The sequence below is a fragment of the Lissotriton helveticus genome, chromosome 6, assembly GCF_964261635.1.
Source record: "Lissotriton helveticus chromosome 6, aLisHel1.1, whole genome shotgun sequence".
Classification (NCBI taxonomy): Eukaryota; Metazoa; Chordata; class Amphibia; order Caudata; family Salamandridae; genus Lissotriton; species Lissotriton helveticus.
Genome location: NC_136067.1, coordinates 568791864 through 568817713, shown reverse-complemented (window position 1 = coordinate 568817713; position 25850 = coordinate 568791864).

The window sequence follows — 25850 nt, the reverse complement described above, 5'->3', positions numbered from 1 at the left end:
GCCACCTTCTATTTTACCAAGCAAGATCATAGTACAACCAATTGTGAACCATCTGCTACAGGTAGTTGGCATGCACAATAATTCACTTGTACCAGATGATGTTCTGGAGTGTTTCAAAGACTCTGCTAGATCACTTGTCTTTGTGACAGACATCAGTGGAACAAATGTTGTATGTCAGTAGTGTAGTGTGAAAATATATTACAAAAGCTTAAAACATGTTGGTGCTCTTGTAGTGTAGTTCCTATTATCCCAATAGGCTCTGCGCATTGGAATAACACCTCCAATAGTATAGACCTAGACCAGACGTTAACTAGGTCTTCTACTGTCGATATTAGACTTACAGTTTTGGGTTTGCCAGCTAGCTCAGAGTTCACTAGAAACTTTCTCGAATAGGCAAGGAGGAGTTGAACCTCCCTGGATAGACAAGAAGGGATTTAGTTTCTGACAACCATAGAACATGACAACTTTGCTCTCCCCTAATCAAGAGTGTATCTCTAGAGTCGTGTGAAAACAAAAGACAACTTATTTTACTCAGTCAGTACGTGCATTCTTAGTTTCACCAGTTTGTAGAGAAAAGGAAGAGACGGGCGTGTTCAATAAAAGATGGTATTTATTGATCAGTCTCTTTTCTCGTACAAGAGAAATGAATCGATATTATTGCAATACTTATGGTTAAGTAAAGTGCATACAATAAAAGCAGAAGTATAAAATAATACTGTAAAAACATTTATATGGTTTCTAAGCCATATGATGGTTTAAAATGGATAAAATAGATACATACATATAAACATTTGACTAATCGTACTCAACTGGTGCTTCTAACTACGCCTACCCCAGTGTACCTGACCTAAGCCTAATACGTGGGCGGGGATAGAAAGTAGCAGTTTAAGTTAAGTTTGTTTTGCCAAGTGACTGATTCAAGAATTCTCTGCAAGGGGTTATTCAGTTCTGTACCTTGAATCTAGGATGGTTGAGGGATGGTATCTCTCATCTTTGGTCTCGATATTCCAAGCTGCCTGCAAGGGCTGCTCGGAAGCGCCGGAGCTGGATTTCTCGGCAGGAGAAAGGCAGCGTTTCGTTCTCAGCGCGTCAGGAAGGCGGGGCAGCGCCGGCGGGCTTCGCTCTCTGCTGGGCTTCGGCAAGTCTCGCTGCTCCGATCTCGTCACCACCGCGTGTGTTTGCTTAAGGCAATATCGATAATATTTATACCTGTAAGGTGCCGAGATTGACGTAAGGATGGACATAGATACGTCAATAAGGATGTCATACGAACTGGTCGTTAGCACATTCTTTTGCTGAAGTTCTCGGTGAAATCAAAACAATGGCCGCAGGGTTTTTCCCAGGTTGTCATAGGTTTGATTTGTTTTGAGAACTCCGTATGCCTTATCAGGGGCTGGAGGAATATTGCTTGTCTAATTAGATGGCAAGCGTTATGACCTAATCAGATAACACGTTCCTGTGCCGTGGTGTGGCTTAATCAGATAACGGTTTCTGCATCATGGGATGGCTGCTAGTTAACTTGTTAACCAGAACAGGGTCAGGAATAGGGGGATCGATAGAGAACCTATAGGAATACATCACACCCACTCCACGCTAACTATGGCCATATTTACGAATCTAGGCATAGTAAAACACACTGTAGAGTATCGTGTATACCTTACCACCCCAAAATACACATAATGCATTTCGAAATTATGTAATATACGGGAGAAAAAAATTTGTCACATGTACTATATGCACTCAAGCTGTAGAATAATGCTAAAGTAATCACGCATATGTATACATTATTACTAATTTGTATATGAGAATTACACATGAAATGGCTCTTAATACAGAAGAAAGGTTCGAGACCACTTCATCACAGTTCACAAAACATTTACGAACATACCAGCCGGCAGCTAATGTCTATGAAGTTTCTAAAAACAGAAATTAGTTCTTTAAGAATAGTTCTTACTTTAAGCAGAAGATAAGTGTCCCGAAAAATCGTAAAAAAAATATTTTGGGGCTGCTAAAAAAAGTTGCTGTCCGTGGACTGGAGGAAATGTTGATCTTGCTTACTTTATTATTAATGTTGAAGGCCAAATTCAAGGTGTCGGGAACGCCGTGTGCTAGCCTGTTCAAGAGTCATTATTTCTGCTCTGGTGAGAACATCATATCATTGAGACTGCTGAAAAAGCTGTCAACAGCTTCCTGTGAGATTTCCACTAACTCGGAAAAAGATGTAACCATGCATTCGTGTGCATGATTGTCTCTATTGACGTTTTGATTAGTATTGCTGACAGAAGGTCGTACCTGATCGATGCTGCTTTCATCTTGAACTTCACTACCCCTCAATCGTAGTGGTGAAGTTTCCACGAATGCCGTCATCAGGATTGGCAGCCGTTGAGGGCAGCACAATGCATGAGCCGTTACCGGACCCAACAATGTTTCTGCATCCATTGGCGCATCCGATTGTAGCGTCAGACAGGTGTCCAACACTCATTTTTCTCCGCACAGCATGCACCTTAGTACAGGTAAAACACATCTTTGCCATATCGGCCGAAATGAAAGAAACCAAGTCATGTTCAGGTCTCTAAGCCGGGTTAGTCCCAGGATTTTTGATATCCGGTCCCGGTATCCAATGGCTCGGATTGTTTCTTCCCTTGTCGCAGGTGTTTTGTCTGTGACATGGTTTGCCATAACGAAATATAAGGACTAAGAATAGGATTCCTGCAATTAGTCCCAAAATGAGGGGAAGTCCGCCAAAAATCGAATGGACGAAGTCTGGAAAATACCCAGTATGGCTTTGAATGGTGTTAATGCCATCGAAAATACTGTCTTAAATACATTTGAGACTCCACTGGTATCAGAAATATTTAAGATTTCATTCAGGATTTCTGCAAAATGTATGGGGGAATTAGTTGATAGCAATGAGTGAATCTCTGCAGTCTTCCTTGCGACTAGGAGATCATACGTTTCTTTTGATGACGTGAGCCTGGTCGGCGTCTGAAGAAGCACTGTTTTCATTCTGCTTAAAGTATCAACTCGAATAGAAGTAATTTTCAAGTTAGGCCATGCCCTTGCCTCCCTGTCTGGAAAGGAGCTGGGGAACAATAAGCGTCCACAGCACATGACCTTCGCAGTCGTACTTACGAGATAAGAAACCCCGGGCAGTAGACTACAACATCTGCGATCCACAATTAGAACGTAACTCCCGTTATAGAGTCTTTTAAAGAATGGTTCTATCTCTGTTGCAGGTGCGCCTAGCTGGTGACATGAAAGGTTATTTGAGTTCCCTTCACAGGCTCCATGCAAACTAATTCCATTACACAAAAGTGTACCGCTTAGTGACATCGCACAATTATTGCCACTAAGAAACACTTTCTGTCCTTTATTACTGACACATGCATGTGAATAGGGCAAGTTCCATGTTGTCTTAATGTACCCTTTTCCCAATTTTTCGTACATGCCAGCCTGTATATATTTTTGGCAGTATTGAAACCTGAAAGTCGATATTGGAATATTAATTATCCCATGTATTATCCATTCAATGACAGGTCGTTCTGACATTGTCAATGGTAATCTCTCGAGTTTCTCAATGCTCAGGATTGTATAATCAGCACCCTTCTGTGCCATACTGATTTGTTTATCAGTAAGGTTAAAGATATTGAATAGTGACGTTGTGTTGATTAAACGCCAAGGCACATAGCCTGAACGCAGGTTTTGTAACGTCCAGCCAAGCTGTACAATAGAACGCAATTGAGACTGACCGTGTTGTAACAACAGTAAGTCTTGTGATATTATGTCGATTGCTGAAGACACAATACTGTCCAATGAAAAAATTCTGGAGGACAGAGTCATTAACCCATTGTCCACTACAGAAAGCGATTTTTCCAAATTAATACGGTCAATTTCCCGTATACTTTCTGCTGTCTCAATTTGAGTTATCTTCCAGGCCTCGTTGTAAGCTGCATATATAAAGGCTGCTATGAAGCGTTTTTGACGCTGTTTGCGCGGTCCCATAATGAAATCACGCAAGTCAGCACCATCAGTAAATAAAGTTAGGTGTTGCTTAATTTCTGTCAGTGTGGAAGTTTGTAGCCATTGAAGGCAGAGTTTTCCCACACTGTAGGTGGTGATTATCCCTGGGTGTTGTCTTTGGGAATATCTAGGGTCTGGCCTGGTCAATGTGAACCCCTGTGTTTTGTTCAGGAATCTGTCTTGACAGTTATTAGTATCTAAGGGCCAGATTAACCATTGTTTCCAATCAGGATTTGTTCTGTTTTGGTTTAATACATAGTTTACGTCTATCTGTTCATCTGTAGAGTTATTGCTGTTCATAGTTGGCTTTGGAATAGACGGTTTATTTAAGTCTTTGATTTTGGCTAATCCAAGACAGGTAGTTTGTTGAATAGTGTCATTCAAGAATATAATTTGTTCTGGGATCATGCAGGCTCTAAACAATGATTCTATACCCTGAACTTGCCATTCACTTGTACCCCAAACACTTTTTACTTCCACATTTTTGTCCCAATAATCAAAACCAAATGTATTCATCTGTTCAAAAAATGAGTCCGAATATATCAATTTTGTGTTTGTAAGCATTGTTTTTGTTCCTGTCTTATTTGACAATTTAAAATAAAATGTTTCAGCTTTACTTGTATTGAACCCTGAAAAATATGAATATTTGTCATAAACGGTTCTTGAGCTTCCTTTTGGAGGGGTTGCACAATGTTCCCATTGATTATAATTTAAAACATTTCTAGGTTGTGCAGATTTATGTAGAAAATGGTTACCATAGTGGTTTTAGCAGTACATACTATCATAATTAGACAAACCCTGCAAATAATCATGTTTGGTAAATTTAGCAGACATCACTAGGTCAGACATCATGTCATTAATACTTTCAAAGTCCCAATCATCAGCAAATGAGTTTGGTTTTACAAAGTCACTCAACGATATCTTGATTTGGTGTGGATATTTGAGGATTTCAACCGGACCATGAATTTCATAGTCAGTATTGTCCCATGCTACCCCACCCGGTATAGGATTGGCTGTGAAGTTGACTGAAGAAAGTTCTCTTTTCTCGACGTGTGAAGACGTGTGTGGCTTGAGGATCAGGTTGATTTTCTGGCTTGCTGTGTCCATTTTTGCATATTTTCCCTCAATGAAGCGTCCCAAACATAGTACCATGATGAGCCAAAGTATGAGGATAAATACACCAAAGGACACCCAAAATTCAATCCATGGAGAAATCAGATAGGTTTCTTTCAGTTGTTTCAAAAGTTCCTTAGCTTTGTCTTTAAGGGTTTTTGTTGATGGCTGTGTCTTTGATTCACTGAGGTCTTCAGAGGAATCATTGAAGTTTATGAAGTAGCCGGATGCCGTTCTGTCTATTGTTCCAATTGCTTCAGGATTACTGTTTCTTGCAGCTTCAGCATATTCATTTGTTACTTCATTGTAGGTTGGTGTGTCTCTACTAAATGTTTTTATTTGGGTTTTCAGAGGTGTGAGGTCCATTGCATTGTTGCATAGTCCTTGTTGTTGTTCTGTAGCCGTTTCGAATGTGATTAGCCTTTTAGTTAGCACCTCTGTACTTGTAGCAAACCTTGGTGTTCTACTACTTATCGGGAGTCCACTTGGCCTACTGTTTGTTATCGGCCACATGATTGTGGTTTTACCAGGTCGATGGATACAACTCGGTTCTCCTTTTTACCAGCAAGCGGCGGTAGTACAACTGATCTTGTCCCGTTGATGGACAAGACAGGAACTGCGTTTCTGTAAGAAGGCCCAAATTCCTTCTTTACCGCGATCTTTTCTCTGACTAGATCCCCGACTTTTGGAATCCAGACAGGTCTTGCTGGGACAGGTGGTGGTTCTTCAGTGGTTGTTGGCTGCTGTTTCAACTTTATGTTGCTCAGGTCTTTTCTTGTTTCGTTTAAGTCCTGCAAAATAGCCATACGGTCTTTGATATCAAAGCCTTTTTCTTTCACCACTGAAGTCTGACTGTCAAGATCTAAGACTAACATCCTAGTTCCAAACAACAATTCGTACGGACTGAATCCCTTCAGAGAATTTCTTGGCAAGTTGTTTAGACTACGTTGGACACTTATTAGATGTTTGACCCACCCAGCTCCCGAACCTAATATCCTTTCTGTTATAGACAGCTTTATGCCTTGGTTTTTTCTTTACACCATCCCGTATCCCTCAGGAAGGAAGTGAGAAGAATCCCGCTTCGCTATGCTCATTTGGCCGTGCTTCCCCACAAGCTTGAGGGCTAAAGTGAAAACATTGGTCAAACGTAGCATGCTCCTAGCGTATATGCCATTTAGACTCGCAAATCTTTGTATAACAGTCCCGACGTCAGCCGAGTGCTGGGGTCTACATTATAAGTGGAAACTAGTCTTTGTTTGTTAATGGGACGCATTATTTACACCGGTTTTACTGATTATTGTTTAGCCCTTATTGAGTGAAACGCCATGGTATTACCCCGTTCCTCTCGCCGCTGCGATCTCTGTTGCAGCCCGGGCATTTTTTTACAAAAATGTGATGCTGCAGGCTCATGCCTGGCCACCAGTATACTGATTGTAATTCTTCCAGAGAATCTTTTAGTTTGAGGTGTCTGAGACCCTCGCCCATATGTGCGTCTGCTATTAACAAGTCTCTCCTGTCCATGTTTGGAATCACTTTATCCCCCACTCCAGGGATTCGAGCAAAAGGAACAGAGTTCGCATCGATTATGTATGTATATTTGAGTGGGTAACTGATCGGTAATGCTGAGCAGTCGCCTTTTGATGACGTTTTCACCGCCAGCATTGTTTCACCGTCAATGTATTTCACTGTACGCTTTTTCCTAGCTACGGAAGCCGATTCAGTTGCTACCACTGTGGCTTTCTCAGCCAATGAATTCCCTGCAACGTGAACGCCATCACGCTGATGACTCAGTGAGTGTATCACGTGAGTCTTTGGTAGTTCTTTCTGTAAAAGAACTACTTGTTCCCAGAGCATTTTATGCTTTATTGTGCCTCCTTTTGCATCCTTAAAACCATTCTGAAGCCAGATCTGTAAGTATTCATTGTAAGACTGAACGCAATAATACGAATCACACACTATGAGTGTGGGGAATTCCCGATCTGTATTTTCAAGCGCCATCTTGAATGCCAGTAGTTCTGCTCGCTGAGCTGTACAATCTCCTAGAGATTGTGTTTTAGTGACCGCTGGTTTGAATTTCCCATCGTGCCAGCGACCTTTTACAATCGCACACGCAGCAGTGTAAGCTTGTTTACCCCCTACTGTGGGTTGTGCTGATCCGTCTGTATATATTATACAGCCGTAATGTTCTAGAGGCAGAATTTCGGTCGGCGGCGGACATTCGAATTCATATTGGAGAAACTCTTGTGTTTTTAAGTTAGGATCAAATTCGTATGCCACGTCTGTTGCAGCAAGAGAATTAGCCCATTGTATCCATCTCGGATGGAGTGCTTTAGCATTCGGTATGCTTGCTTTCGTTACAGCCTCTAGGGCTGGTATCGGTGTAACGATTATTATTCGTTTACCTTGTGACAGGGCTCGTTCTTTTGCTATAGCTGTCTGTGTTGCAGTAAGAATTTTTTCCGTTGGGCTAAATTTCATTTCAGCTTTAGTGTACAAGTGTGATTTGAATGCAATTGGTACCTTTTCTCCCTCATTAGAGGTCAGGTATGTGAATCCGCATCTTCCTGGGATGACTCGAATCACAAGGTTGCGTGTGTTATCACGTGTTTCTAATTTTGTTTTAATTAACATATCTGTTTGTAAGGATCTCAGAATATCTGTGTGTTTTTGAGTCCAATTGGTTTTTTTAAAATCTGGTTTTATTAGATCATAAAGGGGTTTGACCCTTTCTGCGTAATTTGCAATGTATGTTCTTCCGAAATTTAGGAAACCTAGAATTGACTGTAGGTTTTTTAGTGTTCTAGGTGCTTGGAGTACGGCACATTTCTCTAGGAAATTGTCAGCCAAGCTTTTGCCTTCACTTGATAACTCATATCCTAAGAACAGGACTGTTAGATGGGCAATTCTAGATTTTTTAAAGTTGAATTTGTAACCCTCTGCTGCGAACCCAAGTATTATGGTGTTCACTCTCTTCAAGTGAGTATCCAAGTCATCATCTGTTAGGTATATGTCGTCGACATAAGATAATGCTTCGTCATCATAGGTTTGTAGTAACTCTGTTACCCTCGCTGAGAATAATCCTGGGCTGTTCTTGTACCCCTGGGGTAACCGACAGAATTCTTTTTGAGCGCCATTTATTGAGAACGCTGACAAGTATCTGCTCTCTGGTGCTATATTTTGACAAAAGAATCCATTAGAGATGTCTAATGTTGTTTTATATTATGTTATTCATTAGTGCAGCACTATGCGAGTTTTGCACTGCAAAAGTTTTGCAACATGAGTTAAGGTGTCTGTAATCCAAAACTAGACGATATGAATTGTCTGGTTTGGAGACAGGAAACAAAGGGTTGTTCATTTGTGAGGTGCAAGTTTCAATCACCCCCTGGTATTCTAGTTGATCTAGAATTTCTTTTACCTGTTTTTTAGCTTCTTGCTTGATTGGATACTGCCTTTGTGCAGTAGGTTGTGATTTTAACTGGATTTTGTGTGGAGGAGATTCCTCATCCCATCCCACATGATTTTTATATAAAGCAGGAGCTTGAGCTACTGCCCACTTTCTTGCAAGTGTATATTTTTTATGAATTGGAATATGGTTTGAGAAGGCAGGCATAATTATTTCTTCGCCATGTGGGCACTCCCTGACAAACTCTGGTGGCCAATCTTTTTCAGCTAGAAGGATGTCATAGCCCTTGGAGAGATTATCCCAAAAAAGGCCCCTTATTTTTCTAGTCTTATCCCCTTCTATACGTAAAGTTATTTCATATATTTTGTGAGGTTTGCTAACTCTGGTGTCTGCAGTTTCCACTTGAATGTATTCATTCATGTCCACTGTCTCCAGATGATTCATAAGGACTTTGCGTGCTATGCTCACTTCTGCTGCGCTGTCTAGCATTGTCTGAGCCCACTCTCCGTTTTTCAGCTGTGTCCTCAGTATTCTCGGCATTGTTGAATACTTTAATGCTGGCTACCTTCTTCTTGGGAAACTGTAATTTTTTATTTGGATGAGCAGGTTCCTTGTCTTTGGACTTGACGTGCCCTTCCCTGGGTTCCGATCGTCCTCTTCTTTCCGATTTCTGCGAGGAAGTCTGAAAAGATTGAGAGGGACGTGTATCAAAATCTTGATATCTATCCGGTTTCTTTATGTTATCCCTATTTCTAAGGTTGTATCTTTTCACAGAGGGCTCCCTTTGGGGAGACTTGGGTCCTTGGTCCGGAGATCTTTCTCTCCGCCGAGGAGACCTTCCTCTGGACTGGAATCTTTTTTCTTTTGGATTGGATTGTTTGTTTCCATCCCAGTTCTTCTTTTGACTGTTTAGATTATTTTTAATAAATATTTTTTCAGGACTTTCAATTAGTTGGGGCTTCACTGGTATTCCACCCAAACTATCTCTACCTAGTTCTTCATAGGATTTTTCTATAATTCTGGCAATTTCAGCTGGTTGGTCTGCTATATCTGTCTCTTTTAACCTCTGGCGGATCGCCACATTCGCTGCTTCTCCTTTTATGTTGGCTAGTAATATTGCCGAGAGCTGCTTGAAGTCTTTTAGTAATTTCATACCAAGAGTTAAAGCGGGTTCTGGACCGTATTCGTCTTGAATTTGTTTTAGCACATCTGGTATTACTGACATGGATGGAACTCCATGTGTTTTTGTGTAAATGGAAGCAAAGACTGTACCCCAAGTGTCACAGTCCTCCACGTGTGGTGCGATTCCCATTGGAAGACAGATAGTCAGAATCCTGTGTTTATCCACAGGGGTGGTGTCTGGAAACACCGCCTCTATTTGGGTGATTTTTTGTGCTAACCAGAATGGTATTTGTTCCCGTTTAGCTGGTACTTTACCTAGGCAGGACTGTATGTTCTGTGGTGTAATTTTATTTGTGTTCCCCTGATGAGGGGTCAGCTGTGAATTTTTAATTGCTGGTTGGATTGTTGAAGTCCGCATTACATATTGGACTAGTTGTCTATATATTTTAATTAATTGTTTTAGTTGTACTAAAACATCTGCTGCAGACATTCTTTCGATGTCGGGATGTGGTGTGTATCCGGCTAGGACCGGCCACGTTGCTCCTGGTCTACCTAGTGGACCGAGCCTGGTGATGTGATTATTATGTTTTAGGGCGCCATTAAACAAGAGCAGGTGCTCTTGGAATTTAAGTGGTACTTCTACTTCCTCGAAAGGAGTGTACTCATTAGGAGGTTCCTCTATTTTATAATAGTGGAACTCCTTCATTACAGCATTTGCTGCTGGAAAGTTTATCCATGAATAGAATACCTCTGTCTGCCGATATTCGTGTGCCTCAATTACGAATATACACGACTGTGACGAAATGCACACCATGGTTTATCCTGTTTACTGAAAGTCACTTAATAGTTTCCTTGAAATTTCTCTCTCTTTGCGTGCAGCCCGCGAAATATGGTTTTGCCTTCCAACCACTGGTAAATATATCTCTCAAGAATGGAGCGTGTTTCACACTCCTTCACGGACGCACAGCGGGTTTCTATTTAATCAAATGATGACACTGATTGTTCCATTTTAAATCCGTATGTTTATTTCATTCCTCCAAAGTTTAGAATGTGAATCGACAATCACATATAGGACACGAAAATGCCTTTCCAACTTTTCAAGTGTTGCAGTTTGCCAAACAGGCCTTTTCTTCCTGCAGCACGGTGGATACATTTACACAAACATCCTTCATCCAATGCATTTCGGGCTCTATCTCAGCCCTTCGTCAGGGATTAACTGCAAATATTTAAAACAACATGATTACCTCGTGACACTAAATGTGATTATTCACTGTGCATCAAACAATACTCGTATCTATTAAACCTCAGTCCTTACTCAGCGGTTTCCCTCTACTTGTGCAGTACATTATGTGATGTTTAAACAAGAACGGCTTTTCATCCCCGCTACAACGTAAATCACAATAACTCTTTGCTAGTTGGTTACCCTCATGCTATGCTGTCACATAACCCCTTAATCAACTCTATTCTTCGTACTCACATTTTAACATTCTAAAAGCGTTCCGCCATTTTCATTCCTTCCTTCCTTCACCGTCTCAACCTTCTGACTGACTTTCTCGCTTTTAGAGCAGGTCATTAAACTCTCCACCCACCAATCCATCCAATCATGAGACACCCACGTTTAAATAAACTACATCGCCCAGCGTGCCTCCCAGCTATTAGTGACTGTGTTAATGTCGGTACACTGAATCGTACTGCTAATGCTTTAAAGTTGACGAATCTAATACCCCGCCCTCCCTAAGTGTGTAATAAACGCTTAATAAGAACTTCAACATCTTACTCGGTTGTATGGCATAACGTTTAAAACCATGAACAATCCATATATGTTTTTACAGTATTAATCTGAGCATAATTCACGAGTATTTATGTCATTATAAAAGATTGCTGATTTTAAAACCAGATGTCCGTGTGTCTCACATGTGGTTGTCCTGGGTTATTTTTAATGATCCTTGATGGGTGCAACATGTCCGGTAGGCAAAATTGTAACAATTATACACGACTGTGACGAAATGCATACCATGGTTTATCCTGTTTACTGAAAGTCACTTAATAGTTTCCTTGAAATTTCTCTCTCTTTGCGTGCAGCCCGCGAAATATGGTTTTGCCTTCCAACCACTGGTAAATATATCTCTCAAGAATGGAGCGTGTTTCACACTCCTTCACGGACGCACAGCGGGTTTCTATTTAATCAAATGATGACACTGATTGTTCCATTTTAAATCCGTATTCCAACTTTTCAAGTGTTGCAGTTTGCCAAACAGGCCTTTTCTTCCTGCAGCACGGTGGATACATTTACACAAACATCCTTCATCCAAAAGAGCCCGAAATGCATTGGATGAAGGATGTTTGTGTAAATGTATCCACCGTGCTGCAGGAAGAAAAGGCCTGTTTGGCAAACTGCAACACTTGAAAAGTTGGAAAGGCATTTTCGTGTCCTATATGTGATTGTCGATTCACATTCTAAACTTTGGAGGAATGAAATAAACATACGGATTTAAAATGGAACAATCAGTGTCATCATTTGATTAAATAGAAACCCGCTGTGCGTCCGTGAAGGAGTGTGAAACACGCTCCATTCTTGAGAGATATATTTACCAGTGGTTGGAAGGCAAAACCATATTTCGCGGGCTGCACGCAAAGAGAGAGAAATTTCAAGGAAACTATTAAGTGACTTTCAGTAAACAGGATAAACCATGGTGTGCATTTCGTCACAGTCGTGTATAATTGTTACAATTTTGCCTACCGGACATGTTGCACCCATCAAGGATCATTAAAAATAACCCAGGACAACCACATGTGAGACACACGGACATCTGGTTTTAAAATCAGCAATCTTTTATAATGACATAAATACTCGTGAATTATGCTCAGATTAATACTGTAAAAACATATATGGATTGTTCATGGTTTTAAACGTTATGCCATACAACCGAGTAAGATGTTGAAGTTCTTATTAAGCGTTTATTACACACTTAGGGAGGGCGGGGTATTAGATTCGTCAACTTTAAAGCATTAGCAGTACGATTCAGTGTACCGACATTAACACAGTCACTAATAGCTGGGAGGCACGCTGGGCGATGTAGTTTATTTAAACGTGGGTGTCTCATGATTGGATGGATTGGTGGGTGGAGAGTTTAATGACCTGCTCTAAAAGCGAGAAAGTCAGTCAGAAGGTTGAGACGGTGAAGGAAGGAAGGAATGAAAATGGCGGAACGCTTTTAGAATGTTAAAATGTGAGTACGAAGAATAGAGTTGATTAAGGGGTTATGTGACAGCATAGCATGAGGGTAACCAACTAGCAAAGAGTTATTGTGATTTACGTTGTAGCGGGGATGAAAAGCCGTTCTTGTTTAAACATCACATAATGTACTGCACAAGTAGAGGGAAACCGCTGAGTAAGGACTGAGGTTTAATAGATACGATTATTGTTTGATGCACAGTGAATAATCACATTTAGTGTCACGAGGTAATCATGTTGTTTTAAATATTTGCAGTTAATCCCTGACGAAGGGCTGAGATAGAGCCCGAAATGCATTGGATGAAGGATGTTTGTGTAAATGTATCCACCGTGCTGCAGGAAGAAAAGGCCTGTTTGGCAAACTGCAACACTTGAAAAGTTGGAAAGGCATTTTCGTGTCCTATATGTGATTGTCGATTCACATTCTAAACTTTGGAGGAATGAAATAAACATACGGATTTAAAATGGAACAATCAGTGTCATCATTTGATTAAATAGAAACCCGCTGTGCGTCCGTGAAGGAGTGTGAAACACGCTCCATTCTTGAGAGATCAATTACGAATATGACTGTACCACCTCTTGGTGTCAGTCCATTGTCTATAAGTTTTAACGTTATAGATCTTCTTATGTTGACCGGGATGAGTTTTATATCCGGGTCCGCTTCTTGCATAGTATTATCAGCTTCTATTAGTTCAGCTGCTAATCTAACTCTCTCTCTTTCATCATCACTGTCTACCATTTTACCGACAGGAAGGTTTTTCTGTTTGTTTGCAGATCAGGTTTCTTACGGAAACAAAGATTAGATGCACAATATTTTGGAACAGTGTATCCTTCAACGTTGACTAAACCAAGAACCATACATAGGAGTTTCCTCCTGCGAGGTTTGGCGGATATTACCTTTCACCCACTCCAGACGTCTTTGGAGTATTATGGGAAAAAAGGGTCTGAGTGAAAGAGCACGACTGAGTTACTCTAATGTCTTGCGTTAGTTTTATCACCTTTCCAAACGTTGGGCGCCATGTAGTGTAGTTCCTACTATCCAAATAGGCTCTGCGCATTGGAATAATACCTCCAATAGTATAGACCTAGACCAGACGTTAACTAGGTCTTCTACTGTCGATATTAGACTTAAAGTTTTGGGTTTGCCAGCTAGCTCAGAGTTCACTAGAAACTTTCTCGAATAGGCAAGGAGGAGTTGAACCTCCCTGGATAGACAAGAAGGGATTTAGTTTCTGACAACCATAGAACATGACAACTTTGCTCTCCCCTAATCAAGAGTGTATCTCTAGAGTCGTGTGAAAACAAAAGACAACTTATTTTACTCAGTCAGTACGTGCATTCTTAGTTTCACCAGTTTGTCGAGAAAAGGAAGAGACGGGCGTGTTCAATAAAAGATGGTATTTATTGATCAGTCTCTTTTCTCGTACAAGAGAAATGAATCGATATTATTGCAATACTTATGGTTAAGTAAAGTGCATACAATAAAAGCAGAAGTATAAAATAATACTGTAAAAACATTTATATGGTTTCTAAGCCATATGGTGGTTTAAAATGGATAAAATAGATACATACATATAAACATTTGACTAATCGTACTCAATTGGTGCTTCTAACTACGCCTACCCCAGTGTACCTGACCTAAGCCTAATACGTGGGCGGGGATAGAAAGTAGCAGTTTAAGTTAAGTTTGTTTTGCCAAGTGACTGATTCAAGAATTCTCTGCAAGGGGTTATTCAGTTCTGTACCTTGAATCTAGGATGGTTGAGGGATGGTATCTCTCATCTTTGGTCTCGATATTCCAAGCTGCCTGCAAGGGCTGCTCGGAAGCGCCGGAGCTGGATTTCTCGGCAGGAGAAAGGCAGCGTCTCGTTCTCAGCGCGTCAGGAAGGCGGGGCAGCACCGGCGGGCTTCGCTCTCTGCTGGGCTTCGGCAAGTCTCGCTGCTCCGATCTCGTCACCACCGCGTGTGTTTGCTTAAGGCAATATCGGTAATATTTATACCTGTAAGGTGCCGAGATTGATGTAAGGATGGACATAAATACGTCAATAAGGATGTCATACGAACTGGTCGTTAGCACATTCTTTTGCTGAAGTTCTCGGTGAAATCAAAACAATGGCAGCAGGGTTTTTCCCAGGTTGTCATAGGTTTGATTTGTTTTGAGAACTCCGTATGCCTTATCAGGGGCTGGAGGAATATTGCTTGTCTAATTAGATGGCAAGCGTTATGACCTAATCAGATAACGCGTTCCTGTGCCGTGGTGTGGCTTAATCAGATAACGGTTTCTGCATCATGGGATGGCTGCTAGTTAACTTGTTAACCAGAACAGGGTCAGGAATAGGGGGATCGATACAGAACCTATAGGAATACATCACACTCTGAATGTTTATTCATTGACAGATGTACATTGTGTCACTGTACAAAATGTTTTATGTTTAATCATGTCAATGATTATTCGGTGAAGAAATGGTTAATAATATATCCCCTCTGCCTTCCTCCTGCCACTGATGTAGCAGCTTGAAGAGGCTCCTCATCTCCTTTCTCTCCATGATCTGACATTTCCTGTCCCACATTGTCCTATGGGCATGGCACAATCAATGTTATGTAGGATATAGCATACCAAATAATATTACAGACCATGGGTAGTGAAGTAGAGTAATCTACTCCCAGATGCACCAAGGCAGCAGAACCGTGATTTCAGGACTCTAAAAGTCAGCTCAGCAATAGACCTGGTGCGGCATGGGGCTTGGTTGCATGTCATCTGGGCGTGGTTTAGCCGGGAACTTTACCGGTACCATGATTCACGGCATCAATGCATAACCTTGGTCAGCTGCCAAGAAAGATGGTGTTATGTTAATCAATACTCATGATGAGGGTGAGTCCAACATTTATGTCCATTGTGTTCTATGTCCAGCTTTATACATTCACCTTGTAAACTGTTATGAAATAACAATATGTGAGTCATAAACAAACTCATATTGATAATTACAGAAACTAAGCAACATATACAAGTGTGCTGTCCTCTGTGATTACTTTAGTATTTAAAATTCAGCTGAGTGGCAATGCCTTTCTGGTGATGATTAGTCACCAAGGAGGATAGATTCTTTGACATTGAGTAGGCAAATGTCTCACAAGCATTTATTGTGTCAATGTACGGGTAGTATGTCAATTCCTAACACATTATCTTTGAGATTGGATGACAATTGACAGTAGCTGGTGCAGGGACTTGCAGAGGGGCACCCCAGTACCCACATCAGAGGGCCAGCTACGACCCCCCAAAGTCCCTTTCTGCCAGACTTTATATGGCTGGTTAACCGTCAGGCAAAGACCGACAGAAAGGGACATCATAATCCCTACGGAGGTGCCTGGTAGGCACCGCCACCAGGGTAGTGACTACAACCCTCTCCGCCACACCGGCAGGCTCAAGGAGCCCATCAAATGAGTGGTGGTCAGTCATTCTGACCACCACCCATCTGTCCACCAACCTAATGTGGCAGGTTGTAAAAATGGTTCTAATAGCAGTGAGACCCCCGCCAACAGTCTGTCGATGGCTGTCTCACCGCCATCCTAATAAGGCCTTACGTTTGTGAATGAGGGGGCTCCTTGCTGCACAGTCTGGGATCTTAAAATGACATGGATGTGATGTGTTCATATGATTTGATGATACATTCTGGCAGGTAACCAGTGCGGTGTTTATGTACGACCATGTTTTTCAGTCTCAAAGATGTGTGATATAACTTCTTTCCTCTTGCCCCTGTTATTGACTTGTACTACACAGACTTCACCCCGGGATTGCCTTGCTTTAGAAATATAAATTGGTGCCGCATTGTAACTTTTTTTCTTATGTGAGGCCATGTGCCACAATAGGATGGGGACCTTGGTCCCCATGTTGTATTTCTACCACTAGACATCAATGACTGTGTAAAAGGCTGAGCTAACCAACATCCAAAGTGAAGTGGTGGAATGTGAATTTTCTTTTACATGCAACACATCCATGGTTTTTCTATGTTCAACTAATCGCATAATGGTGTGTAATTGCAAAAGTACACCCCCTTGCACAATGATGCACTTGTTAGCTTGTTGTCGTGACATAACATTAGGTATTAAGGAACAGATTCCAGAACCAATGTCATCCTATCTGTGCATTTCCCTCTTTCATTGTGTAATGCTGTATGCTAGACACATTTAGATTAGAAATGGGATTGAGACCTGTGCGTATGTATCCTCTTTTCTGGTCCCCTTGGTTGGCACACCACTTGCCCACTGTCACAGGGTCCCTGTACGATGTGTGTAAGAATGTTGTGATCTATATTGCTTTGCCACATTGTCCATGGTATACAATCTTAAAATTGGAATAATGAGAGATGAACTTTGTTTTGGCCTTCCATACTGCATACCTATGAGGGCTTACAATGTCATGCAGCCATATTTCCCATTGACAAATTGACGTGCTATGGGCATTTGCTCCACCAAAGCATTATAATAGATGAATGTCCCTCAGCACATTATACTTGTACATGTGGGTCACACTGACTTAGTCAGTGTTGACATGTGCGACTTGTAGATTATACGTTGCACATTTGCCATGTAGAATGGGAAGAGTATATGAGGGCACAACAACAACATATGTCTAATTCTACCCAAGACAAATATGTCAATCCGTTCCTACATGGTCTATTGTGTGGTTGAGATGTACTTACCAAGAAGCAGGCCATTCCTACAGGTCCTTTTCTTGAAACACTGATTGATAGAAGATTGATGGAACATGAATGAGTCATGTGCACTGCCTGTGTACTTGGCAAGGAGGTTGATAAAAAGTCCTAAATAATCCACAATTGCCGGCATGTTCATTGTAAAGGTGTGCTTCCGGTTGTGGTAAACGTGTAATGTATCCACAGGAGGAACAAGTTGACCATGTGTGCAGTCCATTGACCCAAACACATGTGGGAATCCAGCAATGGCAGAAAAACCTTGCTTGTTGTCCTGTTGTTCTTGAGCTGTATTGGGGAAGAAGAACTACTGCAACATAAGGCTTATTATGCCATCCAGGACGGTTGGGAGTAACCTGGAGAAGGGTGCCTGGGATACTCCTGCTACTGTGGTGAGTAGGAAAGTTCCTTACACCCCCATGTGCAAAACAGTGAGTAGTTTGGCCTGTGGTGGTCTGTTGGTACAGTGCCGGAATGTTGACTGCAGTCTTGACATAATCTGATGCAGAAGGTGGACAATGGACTCCCTCTTGAGCCTGTAATGGCAAGTGACCTCCTCCTCCCTAAGGTTAATTAGGGTGATCCACTGGCAGTATGTTCTCTCCCTTTTCCTGCACTGCCTCTGTTGTGGTGTTCTCCTAGGTGCTCCTAGCTCTATTAGCAGTAGTTCCATGGCATAGTAGAGCTTTCCAAAGTGATTTGGGCCTTTTCTACTTTTATCCAAGTGTGCAAGCATCATTTTAAAGGCCAGTTTTTGTCTAGTGGTAGAAAACTGGCACTAATAGGACCTAGTGGCAGTTTTTAAGCATTATCAGCATTCCAGAAATTCCTTGTATATATTGCAGCATGTGTTTTGTGGGTGTTGTTTTGAGGGAAAACCTATCTAGCATATCATTTTTGTTACAGGCCACCAACCGAGATGTCGTTGTTGAAAATAGGTGCTACCTGTGGAAAAGTAACAGTACAAGGCTCTAGCGTCACTTTGTAAATAAGGTGTTCAAAAAATGCCCCTTGTCAAAACAATAGTACTACGGTGGCGTTAAATCCTTGTAGATATGCCACAACTCCTTTAGAAATTAAAGTAGGGCTTGGTATACCTCTGCCTCTAACCATCCTGCAGAGATGGCCATGCTGCATACACCCAGTTCCATTTGTCCCACTGTCTGACAGGAAAACACAAACCCCAACAGCAGAGCCATTAACTGTAGTGTGACTCACAATACTGGTAGTTGGTTAAAATGGTTAGAACAAGAAAATGCCAACTTTCCTAAAGTGTCATTTTAAAAATTCTGACTTAAAATTCAACTTTCCCATCAAAGATTATTTTAAATTGCAAATAATTTTAAATCTAAGCAGCATATCTGCTATCCTATGGTCACCCCAAATTTTTGCTTTTTGCTTCACTGGTTTATGACTTAATGTGGCTGTGGGCCTGCTAATCAGACCCACAGCCTGCTGTTCTCTCTCTAAATTAATGCAAATGCACTCTAGGTGCATTACGAATTGGAATTGGTTCACCTTATAGGCCCCTGTAACAGTGTACCCAGGGTACCCAGGGCATAGGTGTTTCCTAGACCTACCAGGGGCTGCAGCACGTATTGTGCCACCCCTGGCCCGGCCTCCATATTTGACACAACTGGCTGATCACTCAGCTGGGGTAAGTCGGTGTAATCACCCCTTACTTAGGTATAGTATGCCTATGCCTAACCTAAAATGGACATATATGTTCCTATCAGCCGCTCCTATGGAAGGCCTCATCAATCCTGGAGGCAGAGTGCTTGGAAATATGTGAGATGGTGCTCTAGCATGAGCTGAGCCTGTCTGCAGCTTTCGGAACCACTTCCTGTAGCTGTTCCATGATACTGCCATACCATATACTCTTAAGTGCATTATAATCCTCGCGGTTATTTTCTAACTTTGGTTTGGCTTTATCAAAACTTGTCGAGTAAGGTGTAATACGAATTGGAATACTACCCCCTCGCCAGTTCTGGCGACAGGGGTAGCATTCCACCCTTCTAGAGGGACACAACATGTACATGACCTGAACCCCGGTTAAAGTTAAACTAGAGCCTCAGCATCACAAAATGGATGCTGCCACCACAGACACAAGTCTGACCTCCTGCTGCTGGGAGTCCTTCCAGTGAGGGGGGCTTGGACAAAGGGTTTCCTGCCTTGGGAGGTGCTAGCACCACCCCAGACAGGATTTTGTGTATTGGGTAGGACAGGGCTGAATAGAATGAGACATGCCTGGGGCACACAAGGTGTCCCTGTGCATATGCCAGTTCAAACCGGTGCTGGGGCTCTCCAGCCCCAGTCTTGGCGCGGAGCTGGACAAAGGAAAGGGGGTGTAACCACCCCCCTTCCTGGTCCCACCCAGAGGAGGGACCTAGCAGGTAATCCGGCCCCTAGATTTGGAATAAGAGTAGGAGCTGTGTCCCAAGACTTCAGATCATCCTGAAATCGACTTGAAACTAAGAAGAAAACTGGACTTCGACATTCTGCTGCACAGAAGACTGAAGAGAATCTCCCTTGTGGCCAAGGAGTGACCACCCTGTGAACACAGGCACAAACCAGCAACTCGACGTCTGCTTTGCCGCCGCATCCCACCACTGCCACCAATGTGAGAAGTTGGCCTAGTATATGATGCTCACTAGTTCTAGTGATCACCTTGTACCATGCCAAGCAACCCTTATGATGATTGGTTGTAAGAGTAGGAGCTGTGTCCCAAGACTTCAGATCATCCTGAACTCGACTTGAAACTAAGAAGAAAACTGGACTTCGACATTCTGCTGCACAGAAGACTGAAGAGAATCTCCCTTGTGGCCAAGGAGTGACCACCCTGTGAACACAGGCACCAACCAGCAACTTGACATCTGCTTTGCCGCCACCTCCCGCCAGAGCCCGAGACCAGAGCCTGACAAGACTTGGATTCCCACACATATCACAGCCCAATCCACAGTCCCTGAAAATAAGAGACCCGTGGAGGCATCGAGAGACGTGGGACAGGCCATCTTGAAAGACCCCCGAGTAGCTGACTGCGCAGCACCCAAGGCACCCTCGACACTGTGCTTTGAGAAGCCCCACCACCAAGCAGCATTTGCACCGAAGATCAGCCCCCCAGCATCTCCACAATCTGCGTGGGGCCCTTTTGCACTTTGCCACTCAACGCGTCATCCCGGTCACTTGCCAAGCGGCTAGTGGCCATCTTGGCGACGAAATCTACAATCTAAACTGCTGGTCTGGTTGCTCCAGACTGGCCCTCGCTCCTGTAACATGGAGCAGCACCTCTGACCTTGCTGGTCCGAGAGTTCAGCTTTCTTCACTTCCTGCGTTGCTTGCATTAGCCAAAGCCTGTTTGCTCCAATCAAGTTGACGACACCGCCATCAGCTAGAGTCTTTGTGGGACAGCTCGTGATCGACTCCTCGATGTCCTAGACCTCTTCGTGTCCACGTGGCTGCGGAGACAAGCTGCACCTCATCGCCTGTTTGCACCCAACATCGCCTGGTTCCATCCTGGTTCCTCGCCTGGATGTCTTCTATGTAATAAAAAGGAAGGTTTAGGCCTGGCAAAAGGCTTCTTTAGCCATGTTAAAATAGCTTATTAAAACTGAACAACAGTTTGCAGTGGAGGACCTTAGATTTTAAAAGTGTACTTTGGCAGTGGCACATTGAGTGCTGCAAGTCCAGTAATATTTACAACAAGGGGTGGTGATGGACAGAGTCTCTGAATTAAGCAGAATACTCTCACCCAGTCAAGAGATCAGGGCTAAATCCAACACAGTTTTTTAGCTCATTGCACCATCCCAGTTTCAGAACCTGGCTGTATGCAAATTAGTCTGTCCCTGGCCCAGTGCATCATGGGAACAGGGCAGACCAGACTACAAAAGCCAATTCTTACACTGGGAAGGAAACAAGCTTCCGGGGACCGGTTTCTGGCATTTCAGCCGTCTTCGGCCCGGCTTGCTTGAATCCTGATGGTGCAATGAGCAAGGGACTCACATCTGAGTATACCCTTCCACGCTTAGGGTGGACAAAAATATTTACAACAAGGGGTGGTGATGGACAGAGTCTCTGAATTAAGCAGAATACTCTCACCCAGTCAAGAGATCAGGGCTAAATCCAACACCGTTTTTTAGCTCATTGCACCATCCCAGTTTCAGAACCTGGCTGTATGCAAATTAGTCTGTCCCTGGCCCAGTGCATCATGGGAACAGGGCAGACCAGACTACAAAAGCCAATTCTTACACTGGGAAGGAAACAAGCTTCCGGGGACCGGTTTCTGGCATTTCAGCCGTCTTCGGCCCGGCTTGCTTGAATCCTGATGGTGCAATGAGCAAGGGACTCACATCTGAGTATACCCTTCCACGCTTAGGGTGGACAAAAATATTTACAACAAGGGGTGGTGATGGACAGAGTCTCTGAATTAAGCAGAATACTCTCACCCAGTCAAGAGATCAGGGCTAAATCCAACACCGTTTTTTAGCTCATTGCACCATCCCAGTTTCAGAACCTGGCTGTATGCAAATTAGTCTGTCCCTGGCCCAGTGCATCATGGGAACAGGGCAGACCAGACTACAAAAGCCAATTCTTACACTGGGAAGGAAACAAGGTTCCGGGGACCGGTTTCTGGCATTTCAGCCGTCTTCGGCCCGGCTTGCTTGAATCCTGATGGTGCAATGAGCAAGGGACTCACATCTGAGTATACCCTTCCACGCTTAGGGTGGACAAAAATATTTACAACAAGGGGTGGTGATGGACAGAGTCTCTGAATTAAGCAGAATACTCTCACCCAGTCAAGAGATCAGGGCTAAATCCAACACCGTTTTTTAGCTCATTGCACCATCCCAGTTTCAGAACCTGGCTGTATGCAAATTAGTCTGTCCCTGGCCCAGTGCATCATGGGAACAGGGCAGACCAGACTACAAAAGCCAATTCTTACACTGGGAAGGAAACAAGCTTCCGGGGACCGGTTTCTGGCATTTCAGCCGTCTTCGGCCCGGCTTGCTTGAATCCTGATGGTGCAATGAGCAAGGGACTCACATCTGAGTATACCCTTCCACGCTTAGGGTGGACAAAAATATTTACAACAAGGGGTGGTGATGGACAGAGTCTCTGAATTAAGCAGAATACTCTCACCCAGTCAAGAGATCAGGGCTAAATCCAACACCGTTTTTTAGCTCATTGCACCATCCCAGTTTCAGAACCTGGCTGTATGCAAATTAGTCTGTCCCTGGCCCAGTGCATCATGGGAACAGGGCAGACCAGACTACAAAAGCCAATTCTTACACTGGGAAGGAAACAAGCTTCCGGGGACCGGTTTCTGGCATTTCAGCCGTCTTCGGCCCGGCTTGCTTGAATCCTGATGGTGCAATGAGCAAGGGACTCACATCTGAGTAAACCCTTCCACGCTTAGGGTGGACAAAAATATTTACAACAAGGGGTGGTGATGGACAGAGTCTCTGAATTAAGCAGAATACTCTCACCCAGTCAAGAGATCAAGGCTAAATCCAACACCGTTTTTTAGCTCATTGCACCATCCCAGTTTCAGAACCTGGCTGTATCAGGATTCAAGCAAGCCGGGCCGAAGAGGCTGAAATGCCAGAAACCGGTCCCCGGTAGCTTGTCTCCTTTCTGGTGAAGAATTGGTTTGGTAGTTTGGTCTGCCCTGTTCCCATGATGCACTGGGCCAGGGACAGACTAATTTGCATATAGCCAGGTTCTGAGCTGGGATGGGGCAGTGAGCTAAATAACGGTGATGGATCAAGCCCTGATCTTTGGACTGGGTAAGAGTGGTCTGCTTAATTCAGACACTCTGTTCATCACCACCCCCTTTTCTGAATCGTTTTTGGCCACTATAGGTGTGGCAGGGTATACTCAGACATGAGTCCCTTGCTCACTGCTCCATCAGGATTCAAGCAAGCCGGGCCGAAGAGGCTGAAATGCCAGAAACCGGTCCCCGGTAGCTTGTCTCCTTTCTGGTGAAGAATTGGCTTGGTAGTTTGGTCTGCCCTGTTCCCATGATGCACTGGGCCAGGGACAGATTAATTTGCATGTAGCCAGGTTCTGAGCTGGGATGGGGCAGTGAGCTAAATAACGGTGATGGATCAAGCCCTGATCTTTGGACTGGGTAAGAGTGGTCTGCTTAATTCAGACACTTTGTTCATCACCACCCCCTTTTCTGAATCGCAAGTCCAGTAATAGCATTTATTTGCTTCCCCTTGGTACATGTAGTACATTTACTAGGGACTTACAAGTAAATTAAATGTGCCAATTAGTGGCAAGCCAATTTTACCATGTTTTAGAGAGAGAGCACAAGCGCTTTACCACTGGTTAGCAAGGGTAAATTGTGCAAAACAGGAGTGAAGTCAAAAGGTTTGGCGGGATACCATGTCAAGTGTGTCATGTCTAACAATGGCTCAGGCAAAGGGCCCACCAGGCACTAATGAGAAACTGTTTTATTAGATGGAAGAGTGCATTAGAGCTACGATTTTAACTTTATTATATCCAAGGTGAGGTTCCCTCAAAGGAATGTTTTTTCCACACTCCTATCTCTTACGTTACTCCACACAAAGGCACTAAAATGAACAACTATACCATTCAGTGAGGTGCTCCTATTTTTAGGCATGTTCTGTATGATCAGTATGGATAGCAAAGAAGAGCGATACAAGGGATAATTGAAATACCTAAAAATGTTACTATGTATGAGTGTGTCAGAGTGTGCATGTTTAACACACATTGTGCGGACAGATACATCCTCACAGCGCTGGTAAATACTGGGAGAACCAGACAAACAGTATCTCTGTGAGGATCAGTGCTCTTTTGAGCTACTATATAAAATAACGAAGGGCCTTGTTACGATGTTGGGCAGAAACTTTCTGCTCGACACTGCTCCGGATTTGGAAACCGACCGACCAACTCATGGTCGGTAGTTCCGTCCAACCGATTATGATGCAACTAAACACTGCTCCATCAGACTCCCATTGTTCCCGATGGGAGCACATGATCTGCCCTACAATACAGGCTCCTATGGGAAGTGGTGTGTGTGTGTGTAAAACTATGCACCTTGTCGCAGTCACCCCACGGTGCCTGCCTCACAGAGCAGGGTTTTACAGGAGGGTCCCTAAGGTATCCACTCGGCCCCAAACTTGAGGCCGTAGGATGAAGAAGGCCCTGCTAGGGGCTCCAAGGTCACTTTCCAACAGCCTTTTTCATGTCAGACAGGCTGATTCGGAAAGGCTATTGGACATCTTAATTGGTTGGTCAGAAACGCTGTCCGTAGAGGTGCACGATGTAGTTCCAAATGACACAGATCCTCAGAGCGCCAGTCGGAACTGATTCAGAACAACCACGTGGTTTACTTTCTTACCACGAGCTTCATAATCGGTCTGCCAGATTGTAAACTGACGAGTTGGTCGGAAGGATTGCAACGCAGTCTAGGAAATTCTGACTGTCCTTCTTACCATCGCACTGAGGTGCTAAATGTGCAGTTATATTTGCTTTGATCTGCTTTATGACCTAAATCACTATCAATTGTGTACGCGTACAGTGATATAGAAGAAGTCTATGCCATTAAATTATGCATACATAGTAAGTTGCTGTACATGTGACTTGGATAAATGCAGCTATTACAAACACAAGTTATTCAAAATGTATCAGTTAAATGCACTTTAGCATTTAAAAATTATTATATCATATACAGCTTGCTAAACCATGCAAGAGCAATTTCTGCAAATAATGTAAAACATGATTTCTGCTGCAATATGCACAAAAGGGGTGTATAATTGCTTTGATAAATTGCTAGTACTATAATTAGGTCATTGATTGGAATGGGAACGTTAAACGTCAATAAGTAAAGGTGTATTCTCCTGATGGATGTTCAGGCTAAACAAGTTCTAATTTCCTTCTCAAGAATTGGTAAATTATCTTGCATGTGGTCTAGTCAGTTTTAAATTCATTGATGAGCCGCATAAAGTAGTCTTGATATATTACCAATAAAACATTGGTGATGTTAATTTTCCTTCATGTATTAGATAGGTGACTAAAAGTGTTACAACTGGCATTGATCATAATTGGGTACATGGCAAGGTTTGTTTGTGACGTATATATATTATAGCGGTACAAAAGGGGGTGGTGATGGACGGAGCATCTGAAACAATCAAACACTCACACCCAGTCAAAAGATCTGGGTTTGATCCATCACCGTTCTTTAGCCCACTCTGCCACCCCAGTTCAGACATGGCTATATGTAAAT